Genomic DNA, 16,289 nt, shown 5'->3' with positions numbered 1-16,289 from the left:
CTCAGCAGCCTTGGTCTGCAGCACTTCCACCACACCCAGAAGTGCTGACGGATGTTGATTGGGGAACACACGTAAACACTTCCGGGTGCAGAATAAAAGAGGCCGCCTCACTCCATTCGGGGAGCCAGAGTTGGGAGGCAGAGAACAGAGCTTGTGAGGAGAGAAGTGGGGGCGGCAGAAGATTAAACAAAAGGAAAAGGAAAAAGAATTGTGGGGTTTGTGCACTGTGTGAGGTGCTGTTAAGACTAGAATTACCAGAGCCTACGAAAAAACTCAGAGATCCGGCCCAACCTTAAATCAGTTCGCACCTCTCCGCCAGCGTCTTTTGTCATCTAAATGTGCTGATAAAGACAAGCTGCAAGCAGCCGGCTATTTCATCCCCCCACCGACTTAGAGCGTGCACGAACTTCTCCCAGCTCATGCCTTGATTGATTATCTGGAAGTGAAGTTTTAGACTGGAAATAATAGATTGTTATTTGGAACACACGCATTTCATGCGTGTTCCATTTCTACAGTAATCTGTGTAAACACATTTTTAAAACAGAAACGTTTTTCATATTTTAGTAGTAAATGACAAAATGCAGGCATAAACTACACTCACCTAAAGGATTATTAGGACCACCATACTAATACGGTGTTTGACCCCCTTTCGCCTTCAGAACTGCCTTCATTCTACGTGGCATTGATTCAACAAGGTGCTGAAAGCATCCTTTAGAAATGTTGGCCCATATTGATAGGATAGCATCTTGCAGTTGATGGAGATGTGTGGGATGCACATCCAGGGCACGAAGCTCCCGTTCCACCACATCCCAAAGATGCTCTATTGGGTTGAGATCTGGTGACTGTGGGGGCCATTTTAGTCGAGTGAACTCATTGTCATGTTCAAGAAACCAGTTTGAAATGATTCGAGCTTTGTGACATGGTGCATTATCCTGCTGGAAGTAGCCATCAGAGGATGGGTACATGGTGGTCATGAAGGGATGGACATGGTCAGAAACAATGCTCAGGTAGCCCGTGTGTTATGGTGTATAAAATCTGTACATTTTGGTTTCCATTATATTTTGTTCAAGACAAGACTGTGGTGTTATGGGTCCACAGCTCGTTGAGTAAAGGCCATTTTTAAATAAATCAATGTGCTCGCGGCTTAGCGAGGGGACGTTGGGCCATAGTGAGCCGCGGGACGATCCGTAGGGTGTGGGCGTTTCTCACCTAGTGCACAGGTGAGGAACTGCCCACATTCGTGATTGTCCCGCGGCTAATGCTGCAGCTGCTGTGGCCCTCGTCATTTTAAAAAGAAGCGCGAGTCGGTTTTAAAGGGGAAGAAAAGAAACGTTCGGAGGGAAAAAAGTGGAGAGAGAAAGGAAAGGAAAAGAGAGGACGGAGGTTACAGGGAGCGAATGTGGAAGCAGGCGGTGCCGGAGAGAGACAGACACGCGGTGCGTGCATGTGGTGGCGATCGGGCCGTGGGCAGCTGCGTAGAAGCTGGGTGTTAGGCCGACACCACGTGTTTGTGTTGATGTCGCTCCGCTGGCGATCAGGTAGCGGGAGTGACCAGGGAAGGCGACTGGCGCAGAGAGGCCATGGAAGGCAGCGGAAGTCGGGAGACTTGGTGGTGGGAATCCCCAACGTGAGCGACCTGGCCGTTGTGGGAAACCAAGTTCTCCAGGACTGGGATGAGTGCCATACCGAAGCCAGGGATCGGGAGGTCTCCAGTCTCGTGCGTGTGTTTTAGGAGGGCAGCTGCAGAGAGCGTCTTGCCTGCTGCGATGCCCAAACGGGATTAGCAGGTGAGACGCTAACAGAAGAGCACCGGATTTGTTTGTTGTTTTAAGACTGCTGCCTAAAGAAGATTTTAACCTCTCGTTTTTAAGGATGTGTTTTTTTTCTATTTATTAGTTTTACTCCCACGTTCTTTTATGGATTATTTATTTAATGAATTTTGAAAGAACTGCACTATTTATGAACACTGTTTTTGATTTGTTGACTGTTTTAAATAAAAGCACTTTTGCACTTTTTACCTTCCCCTTGCTCAGATGCTTAATTTGCCTCCATTGACTAGCTCACTCGGCAACATTATCGACGGTGTTGGGTTCGAGTGCTTCCAATAGCAAAGGGAGTGTGGAGCCAGAACCCACATCGTCACAAAGACAACAGATGAAATTAAATTAAAGCAGGTTTTCTTCCCTTACACCTTACTTTTACAACACTTGTTCATAGCTTCATGCTAATTTGGTTTTATAGCCTGGGAAAGGTTGCTGAGCTGATACCTCAGGCTATTGATGGATGGACATCTGGAACAACAATTTGCTTTATAGCCTAGGACAGGAAGAACTACTGATGCCTCCGAGTACATCAAAGGTTTTGTTGTGTGGGAAAACGGACATTGAATTAATTCATCAATCATTTGGACAGCCAGCCAATCAGGTGCATGTGTTTTGAAACCAAGGCTTGACATTTCATAATAAATATGCCTTGGTTTGGAAAGAAGAGAAAGAGAAGAAAAGGGAGAAGAAGAAAGAAGAAGAGGAACGGACGAAGACGGCCCTGGTCGTCAGAAAGGCATCATGAACATCGATTGCTAAATCAAACGCCTCCCTGGGACATTCATCCTTGTCATCTGTAACTTTTTCGTAAGCTTTTTCTAAAGACTGTATATATTCAGACTTTCCTATCACTACCTATTTTCTAGTATTCTTTGTTCTTCTGGTATTATTATTATTCTTGTAATAAATACCATGCTGCTTTTAACTTTCAATGGTTTGTCTTAATGTCTAGAGTGAGTGAAGTAATAAGTTAGATTTCTTTGAGCACCTGGTGACAGCCGGATTTTTGCTATTATTTCTGTGCTGCGAGGTTTATATGGCTGAGAGTAAAGAGCGCTATACTCAACAGAAGGAACAAATTTGAGAAAGAAGGTATTCTTGGCTGATGAATGGCCTATAGTCAAGAGTGCCGAGTCTTTGTATGTTTAAATGAATTCTTGTAGACCAAAAGTAATATTTAGGTCTGAGATATCACTAAAACATCGTATTGTTGTTCGTGCCGAAAATAAGTAAGTCTCTTGAAGTGCTGAATGACAGGCTGTTATTCCTATAGCACTTGTGTGGTTTAAAGTGCTAAGGGTTAATCAGCGTGTGTGTGTCATTCATGGAGCACTGTTGTGGTTAGGGTCTGTGTGTGTGTGTGTTTATCTATGTGTGTGTGTGTGTGTGTGTGTTCATCTTAAAGTGCAACAGTAGACCAACCCGATAACGAACTTGACGAGAACCCTTACCCTTGAGGAAACAGGTAAAAGGGCAAGTGGAGGGAAATACCACGATAATACATTTGCATTTAAACGATGCCCAATTGGCACTAAGGAGCCTAAAGTGTGCCAAGAAAACATCCCCCACCCATTACACCACCACCACCAGGCTGCACAGTGGTAACAAGGCATGATGGATCCATGTTCTCATTCTGTTTACGCCAAATTCTGACTCCACCATTTGAATGTCTCAACAGAAATCGAGACTCATCAGAACAGGCAACATTTTTCCAGTCTTCAACTGTCCAATTTTGGTGAGCTCGTGCAAATTGTAGCCTCTTTTTCCTATTTGTAGTGGAGATGAGTGGTACCCAGTGGGGTCTTCTGCTGTTGTAGCCCATCCGCCTCAAGGTTGTGCGTGTTGTGGCTTCACAAATGCTTTGCTGCATACCTCGGTTGTAACGAGTGGTAATTTCAGTCAAAGTTGCTCTTCTATCAGCTTGAATCAGTCGGCCCATTCATTCTCCTCTGACCTCTAGCATCAACAAGGCCATACTGGATGTTTTTCCCTTTTCACACCATTCTTTGTAAACCCTAGAAATGGTTGTGCGTGAAAATCCCAGTAACTGAGCAGATTGTGAAATACTCAGACCGGCCCGTCTGGCACCAACAACCATGCCACGCTCAAAATTGCTTAAATCACCTTTCTTTCCCATTCGGACATTCAGCTTGGAGTTCAGGAGATTGTCTTGACCAGGACCACACCCCTAAATGCATTGAAGCAACTGCCATGTGATTGGTTGATGAGATAATTGCATTCATGAGAAATTGAACAGGTGTTCCTAATAGGTGAGTGTATATAATGTATGAAGCCTGAAGTTTAAAGATCAAATAAACACTTTCACAAAAGGTTCAAGGATAAGACAACAGCTTCCGTGGCATAGTGGTAAGAAAAAAAGCCGTGTTAGCATGCAACATTGACACGCATTTACTTTGACTGCCTCCGTGGCGCAACGGTATCAGCTGCTGACTGGGAATCAAAAGGTCATGAGTTCGATCTCGAAAGAGTCCATTTTGAGAAGTGAACTGCTCTTATTCTTACTATTTTAGAATAAAAACATACATTTGATTCCAGTCTGTAACAGTCGGTGTAATTTATGATACTTTAAAGGTTAGCTTTTTTTTTTTTTTTAATTCTCTCAGCCGTGTTCACAATCCTAACTCCCCAGCCCTGCATTTGACACTGCTGTTTTCACACAGACGCGCTATAACAGAGGTAAACTGAAATCATGACGACGATTCTACATCGGACTAAGAATGCATTTTTGCCATCGCTGTACTTTGTATATGTACGTGGGAAGCACTGCACTCGTGACTTTACGCTGTGTTTTTATTCTAAAATAGTAAGAATAAGAGCAGTTCACTTCTTAAAATGGAGTCGTGTGGGATCGAACTCGTGACCTTTTGATTCCCAGTCAGCAGCTGATACCATTGCGCCATGGAGGAAGTCATAGTAAATGAGTGTCAATGTCACATGCTAAAGTGGCTTTTTTTCTTACCGCTATGCCACAGAAGCTGTTGTCTTTTCCTTGAACCTTTGTGAAAGTGTTTATTTGCTTGACTTCTCACTCTATACAACTCTAAGCAACTGACGCGCAGGTAAAGAGACTTGAGCTGAGAAAACTGTGCGGGGTGGGGGGATGCGATAGCAGGCTGCTTGCTGTTTGGTGCTCATCCACACATTTACAGGACAAAGGACGCTGACGGAGAGGTGAGAAGCCATTTAAGGTGGCTCGGATTTTTCAGTTTTTTCATAGGCTCTGGTAATTCTGGTGTTAAGGAAGAGAATAAACATGTGTGTGTTTTGGACTTCTGTGTCTATCTGTGTCGAGGCTGATCTTCCACAGTGTGCAGAATGTGAAGGGTCAAAAGACAATCTGAATCCATTGTATATATCTGCTTTCTTACTTTAACCCATGGGTGAGCAGGGTGGATTCTGGGGGGCTGCAGTGGCAGCAGTTGCTTAATTAGACAACAGTCGTCACGCCAGTAACAGGCCTGATTTAATTCCATGGCCTGTTAGTGTTTTAGCTCTGCCATGTCAGGTCATTCTTACAGTATATTGTACATTTTTTGCCTTCCCAAGGAGATCATCCAAATAATGTGAAGCCTAAAACGGATGAATAAATCTCAGTCCTTCACATTATTTTCTCTTCACTTTCCTTCTAAATATTTAATTAGATGAGTTTTCTAAATCCCAAGGGGAAATTTAGATGTGTGCAGCAGCAGAAACCTAAAAATTAAATTAAACCAGATAGCTTATGATGAATGCATACAAGCTAGATGGAGAACTGCTGGTTCTTTTGTCATTTGCATTTAACTGCTAATAAGAAGACATTAAAAAGGTCGATGCATCTCTTGAAGACTAAAATAAGCAATTAAAGGTGGGGAATTCTAACAAGTGAGGCCAATAAAATGAAGCACTTAAGCAATAAGAGTTTCATCAGCTATAACTGACTTCTTGCTAACAAACTGGGTTGGAACAAAAGCCTGCAGCCACTGCGGCCCACCAGGACCAATGCTGCTCATCCCTGCCTTAACCCTTTAGACAGACATACCCGGGCAACACCAGGCACTTCAGCTAGTGTTAAATATAAAATAGAACTGCATGAATCCAATGATTTGCACTTATACAATTAAATGAAAAGTGTTCTGCAAAATATTGAGTGCATTGTGTCAGTTCACATATCTGCGAACAAGACCATAATGCTACAATAACATAAATTCATATAGGAGTAACATCATTTACGTCAATTAATTATACTAATGTAACAATATTTAATACAGGGTACTGTAAAAGCTAACAATTCATGTTGAACCAAAGTCCACAACTCAATTCATTAAATTCAACTGATGTTTTTGTTTTTTTTTCCTCCAGTAAATGTGCAGAGTTCGCACCAACAGTCATATGACATATTAGCAATGCCACAGGGCAGGCATGAGCCCCAATAACCCTGAATTGGATTAAGAGGGTCTGGGGATTGTGAAACCCGAAACCTGCGTAATCCAACAATGCAGGTGAAAAGCACAACCTCAAACCAGCACTGAGCAGCAGTCCAATGGCCAAAAAATCTCAAATTAGAACTGCCAGGTAATCCAAACATGGAGAGAACAAGCAACCTGCATACAGACAGCAGAAAGGTGCAAGGTTTAAAATAATAATAATAATAATAAATGGAGTACTGCCCTAAGGGGGCGGCATCGTGGCACAGTGGTAGCACTGTTGCTTCGCAGTACCACGTCCTGGGTCCTATCTGCATGGAGTCTGCATGTTCTCCCCGTATCTGCATGGGTTTCCTCACAGTCCAAAGACAGGCAGTTTAGGTGCATTGGTGGTCCTAAAGTGTGTGGTTGGAGTACGTGGGTGTGTGTGTGTGTGCCTGCCCTGTCCAGGATTTGTTCCTGGCCCTGTGTTAGCTGGCATGGGCTCCAGCAGATCCCTGCACCCAGTTCAGGACTAAGCAGGTTAGAAAGTGACGGACTGACTGCTTGACTGCCACAAGGTGCTTTATTACAAATAAAATATAAAACTACTGATTACATACACTATGGTATACATCTATGATACCATCCATTGATCCATTTATCTTCTAAACCCACTTTTAGTTGAGCAGAGTTGTGGGGAAGATGGATCCCAGCAGGTGTAGGGCACAAGACAGCAACAATACCAGGGCAGGGTGCAGGTCCATCACAGGGTAAACACACACACGCAGTATATTCAAAATTACACAAGAAGTTAGGGATGGCATCTACACTGGCAAAATGCTCATTCTGTCGTCCGTATTCCTAAATCACGCTGACAATTCATTTAAGTAACGGTGTCCTCCTCGCCTTATCACCAGCCCCGTTCTGTGCGCTAAAGAAACTTTTTCTCCACGCATTTTAAACACCTTCAGATCGAGACGTCCGTCTCCTCTCGTGTTCCTCCTGCCCTCTGAAACGAATGAATGAAGGAAGGACACCGTAACGCAGTTTGTTCTCTTTACGAAGGTGTCAACGTCGGCCGGGTGTGACGTGTGACGTCAAAGTCTCAGTGCATTTAAATACACAGAAGAAGGCATTCTGGAAACGGGTGGAAAATAAAAACAGCTGCTTTGTAATCCACTACCAAACAGATCCGTGCATATCTCGAACAAGCTCTCCGGTCCGAGTCCTCGCCTGTCCCTGCCGATCTCCTACGCCTAATGACTCGATCAGAGTGAAGCGGGGTGCATCCCCGGTCATTTCGCAGACTACAGGAGTCTTCCCTGGGTACGTAATCCGCTACGCACATTTACCTTTACGATGCCTTTTTATTCTTTTTAATCCTTGCCGTCCATCCGTGGGTTGATGCTGAGAGCGCTCCCGCTGTTTCTCTGCGCGGATACGTAATGAGCGGACAATTTGATAAAGATTGACGTGCACGTCCGCCAATAGCGGCGCAGCACAGATAAAATGCCAGTTTGTTTTGCCCACAGTCGAATCTGCTGATGGGTAGCTACTGGGTCCAACTGGACGGCACACTGTGGCGAAAACTGACATGAGCTCTTAAAAACATCCTTTCTTATTATAAGGATTTTGGGAGAAGGCATTCATTGGCGGTTGTTCGACTTATTCAAATTATTCCATGACGTCTTTTTTTCCCGTTTCGCGAACTGAAAATGTGAGGTGTCAATTTTGTTATTAATTACGAGCACCCAAGCCTACAAAATACTGTAAAATACTGAGTGTGTGTCCGTTTTACTTCTAAAGGGAAACTGCATCCCGAAACAGGGGCGTATGCAGTGGGGCTGAGAGGCAGGTGCACGCGCAGGAATGTTGAGAATCATTTTAGGCTCAATTCAACTCTTACGCTGCCGCAAGTGTCAATTTCAAAGAAAAATGTGCATATGACGTACTATTTTAATCTCTACTGTAGGCATGAGGTGAGCAGACGGAAAGAATGCAATATAAACTAACCTTAATCCACTGCACTTCACATAATGCGTTCACCAACGCTGCGCAAACTTGAAGTCGCAAATAATCTAACTTGTCAGGTGTACTGGCGATGCTAAATCGACCCTCTTGTGTGTGCCTGTATCCTCCTACCTTCACCCTGTCCAGACAGTGTGCTCCTGCCTTGTGCCCGATGCATGCTGGGATAGGCTCCAGCTCCCCTGCTCTGTAAAAGCGGGTTTAGAAAATGGATGGATGTTATGAAAACTTGTATCCTATTGATAACTAAAAGAAAGAAAAGTTAAAAACTTTCAAACGGTAAAGCAATACTGTCGTGATGAAATCGGAACCCACCCAATTATCATATGATTCCTAAATGAACCCCCGACTCACAACACGACGGAAATGCCAGACAAGACACTCGTGGGAAAGCAAGACTGCAAAACTGCGTAGCACCTAGTGACACCCGGGGCCGGCTCTAGGCATATAGTGGGGGCGCCAAAACCCCTCCTTGAGCTCAGCCAAACCAAATCCCCCCCGGTTCTAACATACGTTTGTCCTATCGGGAGGGCACTTATCTCCAAGGGGGGCGCCCTCCCCTCCTTCGTTGATTTCAGTTACAGATCCGACCGCACGAGCCTCAAACGGGGACTCTCCTTTGGGGGGCGCAATGTCCGCTTGAGACTGCTCCACCCTGATGCGCACTTCTTACCTAAGTCCCCATTCATGTCTGTCTGCCTGCATATAGGAAGCCGAGAGCTCACTCCATGAACGTGACTCTGTCTCTGCGGGGCAGGGGTGGCAAACTCAGACGCTCGAGGACTGCAGGTTTATGTTCAAGCCCGGTACACATTCTATGGAATACGTCACGTTGCCTTGATTTTAATCGTTATTTACTCACTCATATGCTTCCATCTTGCTAAATGTATTATTTTTGCTTTTTAATTGAACGTCTGGTAAAGCACGGTGACCTACGTGTTTTGTATAAAAATACTGCACAGAAATCGAGTGCGTTCAAAAAGAACGACCGCTTCATTTTTTCCACCACATTTTTCATGTTTCCACCTTATGCTAAAATCATTTAAATTCTTTTGTTCTCTCCGTATCATGCAACTCTCAACCGGATGACAAAGCGAAAACAGGATTTTACATTTTTTGCAGTTTTATTATTAATCAAAAACTGAAACATCAAACTGGCACAAAAGTAGTCGTACCTTTTGCTTGGTAACCCCCCTTGTGCCAGTTAAGTTTTCTTTCACAGACACCCACTGTATAGTAATATCAGTGTCGATATTAAAACACATTAGGTTACATATTTTGTTTTGTGCTTTCTTCTAGCAATTTGTACTTTCTTTTTTTTATTATTCTAATTCAGTACTTTGTGTTTCTTGTCTTAATCTATTAATAGAGAGAGAGAGGGAGGGAGGTAAGGAGCAGGCGCGGATACAGTGCATTGTCACACCCACCACATGACAAACCCACTCAGGATCCCAGATTAGGACCCCAGAGCAGTCATGCGACAGGTGACACCTCAGCACCCCACTAGTTCAGATGGAATGGCACAGTGTGAGGTTTTTAATGGTGGCTGGAGTGCCAAGTCTGCCACCAACCACCAGGTTTTTCCCTGCAGTCTGGAGGACCCACATGCAGGGCTGGATGCAGATCAACATCATACCCTTAATCTACTAAGGTCGATATTAATTTGCATCCAGTGTTATTTATTTAATCTTTATCTGTGCCTTTATCCCTTTAGTACCTTTTATATTTCTATGCCATGGCATATTCCTGGCGCCATGTCTCAATAAGACATTTCAAAATATCAACATATGCTGCCCAGGGGTTGTATCCGAATTTGACTGAGATGGGGCACAAAATCTGTACATTTTGGTTTATATTTCCATTATATTTTGTTCAAGACAAAAACAACAGATGAACAAAATTCAGGACACATCAAAGCATACCTTCTTCCTAGTTGTACCTCACTTTTAAAACAGTTGTTCCAATACAGAAAGGAAGGAAGACATGCTGGTGCCTAAGGATATTGATTAGCTTATAACCAGGGCATCTGGGACAACAAGTAGCTAAATTATTTTACAGCCTGGGAAAGGAAGTAATGCCGATACCTCAGGCAACATCAAAAAAGTTTTATTGTTTGGGAAAAACAGACAGTGAATTCATTCATCACATTGACAACCAGCCAATCAGAATATCTCACAATTACAACTTGCAAAACCTCCTGGTAGAATTTTATAATAAATATGCCTTGTCTGGGGAGCGATATAGGAAGGAGGGAGGATGAAGACGAAGGAACGAAGACGTCAGAAGAGGACGCTGGCAATGTGCAGCCGTTTCCATCTGATCATCAGAAAAGCATCTCATGAACAGCTACGAGCGCCAAGATCACAAGCCGCCTGTGACATTCATCCTTGTCATGTTTACATTTTCGTAAGCTTTTTCTAAAGACTATATATATATCCAGACTTTACTATCAGTCCTATTTTCTATTATTCTTTATTCTATTGGTACTATTATTATTCTTGTAATAAATGCCATGTTACTTTTAACTTTCCATGCTTTGTCTTAATGTCTAGAGTGATTGAAGTAATAAGGTAGATTTCTCTGAGCACCTGGTGCAGTGGGAGGTTTGCCATACACTCTGTGCTTTGAGGTTTATTAAGGCTGAGGGTGAGAGCTCCACTCAATAGTAGGGAACAGGACGTAAAGTAAGGCATTCTTGGCTGATAAATGTATGTTTAAATGTATTCTTTTAGACCAAAAGTAATATTTAGGTATGAGATATCTTTAAAACATCGTATGTTGTTCGTGCTGATAACAAGTAAGTCTCCTAAAGTGCTGAGAAAGTGACAGTCTGTGTTATTCCTAAGGCACTTGTGTGGTTTAAAGTGCTAGAGGGTAACCAGCTGTGTGTTTGTCATTCATAGGACACTGTGGAGTTTCTGTGTGTATGTATTTGTTAATCTTAAGGTGCAACAGCAGATCAACCCGGTAACGAATCTGAGGAGTACACTTGCCCCTAGGTAAAGGGTAACTAGAGGGGAATATCACGATAATACACCACCACATACTGTATTTGTGTCCGCTTCACAACGTGACTCAGTAAGGCACTGTGCACTATCAAGATATGCTGTGCCCTTTAATTTATATCCTACATTGTGACAGAATTGGCCTTAGGCGCCACCACATATTTCTGACAGGCTGGCAGATCTCTCATTGTTGTTGAGAAGCCATTGTAATTATTGAGATAAGCCCATTATTGTGTTTTGCTCAAAGTATGTGTGTTGATCTTAGGCGAGATGACAGTTTTCTGGCAGACTGGTAGCACATCTCAACAAAGAATTTTGCACCACTCAGTTATGCTACCCTTTGATTTATACTACTATCCTACAGTGTGCCAAAATTGACATTAGCTGCTATATGGCACCCTGGCAGCATATCTTAAAAAAGACATTTTACACCGTCAAGCTTGTTTATGGATCATTTACAGTCAGTGACGGTCAAAGTCCATATGGAGACCCAGGCAGGGGACACCAAGGAGGGGTGGGCAAACCCTAATAAAATCCCCAACCCTGGTTTTTAGAGTTTGGTCCCCCTTGGTGTCCAGAGTGAGCACCCAACAACATCACCCCTTGGTGCCAGGAGCACACAGTCAGTACTGTGACACATCGAGGAGTATAGTGGGTCGGTTGGCCCCCCATCTGTGTCCAGGCTGCATTCTTCCTATCACACCTAAACGGCTCCCCCTGATTAGGGCCTATGTCACCTAACGGGATGACCAGCTCTGCTTACTGTAGATAAAATAGGCACAGGTACGTCGTCTCGGCTCTATTTTGTTATTGCTGTATACTGTACCTGCTGTAAATGGTTGCATGTTGGCACCTCACACTTTAACATATAATATACATGCTGGAACCCCAACATCCCTCCCGTCTTCAATGTAATGAATATATATCAATGTGCTCAAATTTCCAAGGGGGTCTCAGTTACAAAGCTGTGTAAAATGTACCCCGCCATCGGGAGGTGGAACAAGAAGCCAACAAACACTGAGAGAGCACAGGCAATAATTTGCTTCCACTTCGAGCACTGATCACTTGTTACATGCTTATTATTAAAATGGACTTGACATCACCTCCTGATAAAGGAAATAATTCAATCAACGTGTGCTAGTTGAAAGAGTTTAAGATTGTTAGATGATTTGATGAAAATTTAAAACTATTTATTTAGAAGCATTTTCCTATATTTCTGTCAGCTATCGAGGTTGCCGAAACTGCAGTATTTTCGATAGGGTGATAAGCTATGACAGACCAACAGAGATACAGTACGGTAACTCTCGATATGTTCAATGCTAGTACAATTCAACAAAGCAATACGAATCCATAGTACACCGATGCGGCAATTTTTTTTTTTTTAAGTATATATGTTGATTAAGCAGCTAATTACAACACCTTTGATATATTCACAGAATGGCCACTACAAAACAGTAGATATTTGTTGTTATGCTTATCGATATCTATAAATAAGTTTGTGGCCAAACTGGATTTCATAATCTGAAATCTCAGCGGTTTAAACAGAGAAAAACAAAAAATGTTAAAAAAAAAATCAGGAGTGGTCTCCCCTCGACTTTCTTGTATACTCAGATATGTGCAGTTATGTAGTGGTGTCTGGAGAAGTGGGTATGCTGTAAATTTAGCCCCCAAATTTTTTAGCGGCCTACACAGCAAAAGAAAAAAGTGCCCCGTTATAAATAGTGACAGTCTTACATATTTAGTTCCCACTAGAAAGGGACAGTCCTATTTACATCGGCTGCCTGACTTCATTCACTTCAAGGATCATTTATGAGATCAGCAAACCAGAGATGCAGATTTTGCAGATCTGTCTGGTTCATAGATTAGAGTGTGATTCAACTGCATAATGCATACATTATTTTAGTCCATGGGGAAAGTAGATTCTTTTGTAAACAGTGTTTTGGAATATCTAATCTGCAACAGATAGTGAAGGCCAGAGAGTGACACAATTATAAAATTAAAATGATTTGTCAGTGGCAGTATGCGAAAATTACTGATGGTACAGAGGTCCATTTCATTAATAGTAGATACATTTAACATGAAGCCAACGCCTTTTAAGTCTGAGATACATTTATTTTTACAAAATTTAAACAGCTGATTTTCAAAATAAAATACTTGGATATGACCATTCTAAATATTCATTAACTATGACAACAGAGAGCAATAACAAGTAATGTCATTTTTCATACTTTGGCAATGCATCCTTGTTCCTGTTTCACCTAGTGTAAAAAAGAAAAACACCCATCATACTCTTTTCAAGTAAATTCAAAACCCAATCCTAAAACTGAAAATAAAATAAATAATTTGGCTTGGCTATCAAACATATTTGGTGGATACCTATGTGTACAAAAATATCACATTATATTATATAACTAGCAAAATACCCGCGCTTCACAGCGGAGAAGTCGTGTGTTAAAGAAGTTCTGAAAAAGAAAAGGAGACATTTTAAAAATAACGTAACATGATTGTCAATGTAATTTTTTTGTGACTGTTATGAGTGTTGCTGTCATAAAGGATTTGATTATCATTATTTCTTTCAATCAGGTTCGTATTTGGAGGACGTGTTGTGTTCAAGTTACATTCCGTGTTTGTCAACCGTTGTAAAGATAACAGGTTTCATTCATCAAAGTGTTCACTACCCAAATCACTAAGCGAGTATTTAGCGGCAGTGTCATGAAGTTGTTTTCGTCTAGCTGCATCAGAAAATGTACCACGACGTCCGACAAACGTCCTTTTTAGTGTTTTCTCACAGCTTGGATTGGTGCTGTCATAATCGGTTTGAGTCTACACACACACACACACATATATATATATATATATATATACACACACACATATATATATATATATACATATATATATATATATATATATATACACATATATATATATATATATACACATATATATATATATATATATATATATATATATATATATATATATATATATATATATATATATATATATATATATATATATATATACATACATATATATACATACATATATATATACATACATATATATATAAACTGCTCAAAAATTAAAGGAACACTTTGAAAACACATCAGATCTCAATGGGAAAAAGAAATCCTCCTGGATATCTATACTGATACAGACTGGGTAATGTGTTAGGAACGAAAGGATGCCACATCGTTTGATGAAAATGATCAACCTACAGAGCCCTGAATTCAAAGACGCCCCAAAAATCAGAGTGAAAAAATGATGTGGCAGGCTAGTCCATTTTGCCCAAATTGAATTGCAGCAACTCCAAATTGTACGCAGCACTTTGTATGGCCCTTGTGTTCTTGTATACATGCCTGACAACATCGGTGCATGCTTCTAATGAGATGACAGATGGTGTTGTGGGGGATCTCCTCCCAGATCTGGACCAGGGCATCACTGAGCTCCTGGACAGTCTGAGGTGCAACCTGGTGGCATTGGATGGACCAAAACATAATGTCCCAGAGGTGTTCTATTGGATTTAGGTCAGGAAAGTGTGGTGGCCAGTCAATGGTATCAATTCCTTCATCCTCCAGGAACTGCCTGCATACTCTCACCACATGAGGCCAGGAATTGTCGTGCACCAGGAGCCACTGTACCAGCATAGGGTCTGACAATGGGTCCAAGGATTTCATCCTGATACCTAGTGGCAGCCAAGGTGCCTTTGTCAAGCCTGTAGCGGTCTGTGTGACCCTCCATGGGTATGCCTCCCCAGACAATCATTAACCCACCACCAAACTTCTCCATGGCTTCTCCAGACCCTTTCACTTCTGTCACGTGCTCAGGGTGAACCTGCTCTCATCTGTAAAAAGCACAGGGCACCAGTGGTGCATCTGCCAATTCTGGTATTCTATGGCGAATGCCAATCGAGCTGCATGCTGCTGGGCAGTGAGCTCAGGGCCCATTAGAGGACATGGGGCCCTTGGGTCACCCTCATTTAGTCTTTCTGGTTGTTTGGTCAGAGACATTCACACCAGTGGCCTGCTGGAGGTCATTTTGTAGGGCTCTGGCAGTGCTCATCCTGTTCCTCCTTGCACAAAGGAGCAGATACTGGTCCTGCTGATGGGTTATGGACCTTCTATGGCCCTCTCCAGCTCTCCTAGAGTAACTGCTTGTCTCCTAGAATCTCCTCCATGCCCTTGAGACTGTGCAGGGAGACACAGCAAACCTTCTGGCAATGACACGTATTGATGTGCCATCCTGGAGAAGTTGGACTACCTGTGCAACCTCTGTAGGGTCCAGGTATCACCTCATGCTACCAGTAGTGACACTGACTGTAGCCAAATGCAAAACTAGTGAAGAAACAGTCAGAAAAGATGAGGAGGGAAAAATGTCAGTGGCCTCCACCTGTGAAACCATTCTTGTTTTGGGGGTCATCTCATTGTTGCCCCTCTAGTGCATCTGTTGTTAATTTCATTAACACCACAGCAGCTGAAACTGATTAACAACCCCCTCTGCTACATAACTGACCAGATTAATATCCCATAAGTTTCATTGACTTTATGCTATACTCTGATTAAAAGTGTTCCTTTAATTCTTTTGAGCAGTATATATATATATATATATATATATATATATATATATATATATATATATATATATATATATATATATACACACACACATATATACATATATATAATATATATATACATATTGTCACACACGTGTGCATGGGAGGCAGCTAAAGGGCTTGAGTGACGGCAGTTCTGAGACAGGCCAGGCTGTGGCAGAGTGCACTGACTCTTTTTCTCACTTCCCTGTAGACCATCCCTGGGAGACTCCACCTGGCTCTCGTGACATCACTTCCGGGACCGAACCAATGGAGACAGAACTAACCGGCGCCGCCCCTGATGTCACGTCCGGGCCTGATCCAATGAGTGACGAACACGTGCCCGATTCCCATGACCTCACTTCCTGTCTTCCCCTTTAAAAGCCTGCCCTTTTTCCCCTTACCCTCAGTCTTGTCTTGGACTCGTTTG

General features: G+C 42.4%; 1 protein-coding gene across 2 annotated transcripts in view; it reads right to left on the bottom strand.

Moving 5' to 3' along the window:
* ppm1kb (protein phosphatase, Mg2+/Mn2+ dependent 1Kb) overlaps nucleotides 1–16,289 on the bottom strand; it is a 106,365-nt gene that overhangs the window by 79,292 nt on the left and 10,784 nt on the right. The window contains exon 1 of one of the 2 annotated variants that reach the window (XM_039750150.1): nucleotides 7,582–7,683. The exons of the other annotated variant lie outside the window; for it this stretch is intronic. The gene's annotated coding sequence lies outside the window, so the exon portion shown is untranslated. Of the gene's footprint in view, nucleotides 1–7,581; nucleotides 7,684–16,289 lie in introns of those variants that run through there. 2 annotated transcript variants of the gene reach the window in all.

The sequence above is a fragment of the Polypterus senegalus genome, chromosome 4 (genome assembly GCF_016835505.1).
Source record: "Polypterus senegalus isolate Bchr_013 chromosome 4, ASM1683550v1, whole genome shotgun sequence".
Lineage (NCBI taxonomy): Eukaryota > Metazoa > Chordata > Cladistia > Polypteriformes > Polypteridae > Polypterus > Polypterus senegalus.
The sequence above is the reverse complement of the archived record's forward strand: the minus strand, read 5'-3'. Positions and strand labels throughout refer to the sequence as shown.